This window comes from Brassica oleracea, chromosome C4 (genome assembly GCF_000695525.1).
Source record: "Brassica oleracea var. oleracea cultivar TO1000 chromosome C4, BOL, whole genome shotgun sequence".
NCBI classification, from domain to species: Eukaryota; Viridiplantae; Streptophyta; class Magnoliopsida; order Brassicales; family Brassicaceae; genus Brassica; species Brassica oleracea.
The window spans coordinates 33,670,587-33,671,041 of record NC_027751.1 but is presented as its reverse complement, the minus strand read 5'-3'; positions in this window follow the sequence as shown (position 1 = coordinate 33,671,041).

Here is a 455-nt window from a genome sequence, read left to right as displayed (position 1 = left end):
CCAAAGATGTTTAAAACATAGGTTTTAGAAATGTAAAACGTGCATAATGAAATGACCAAAAGGCCCTTACGTAAATAGAAGTCGACCCAACAATAGACGCGGAGCGACCTTAGCATGTCGCTCCGACAAGTCGCTCCGGCCTCCGGGAGCGACCTCAGTGGGTCGCTCTGAGAGGTCGCTCCGGGCTTCGCTTCGTGTCGTCTCGCCATAGAGACGCGAGTGACCTCGGGGCGTTGCTCTGGGCAAGTCGCTCTGGGCTTCCAACGGGATGAATATGGCAAGCAACTTCACGGGGTCGCTCCAGCTAGGTCGCTCTGAGAGGTGCTTTGGAGCGACCTCATGACGTCGCTGCAGAACCTCGCTCCCCTGCTCTGCTCGTCCAATGATCACATATTTCACCTCCTTTGAGCTCCAAATGCATCCAAATGTCCCCAAGAACTCCATGTGGCACTCCA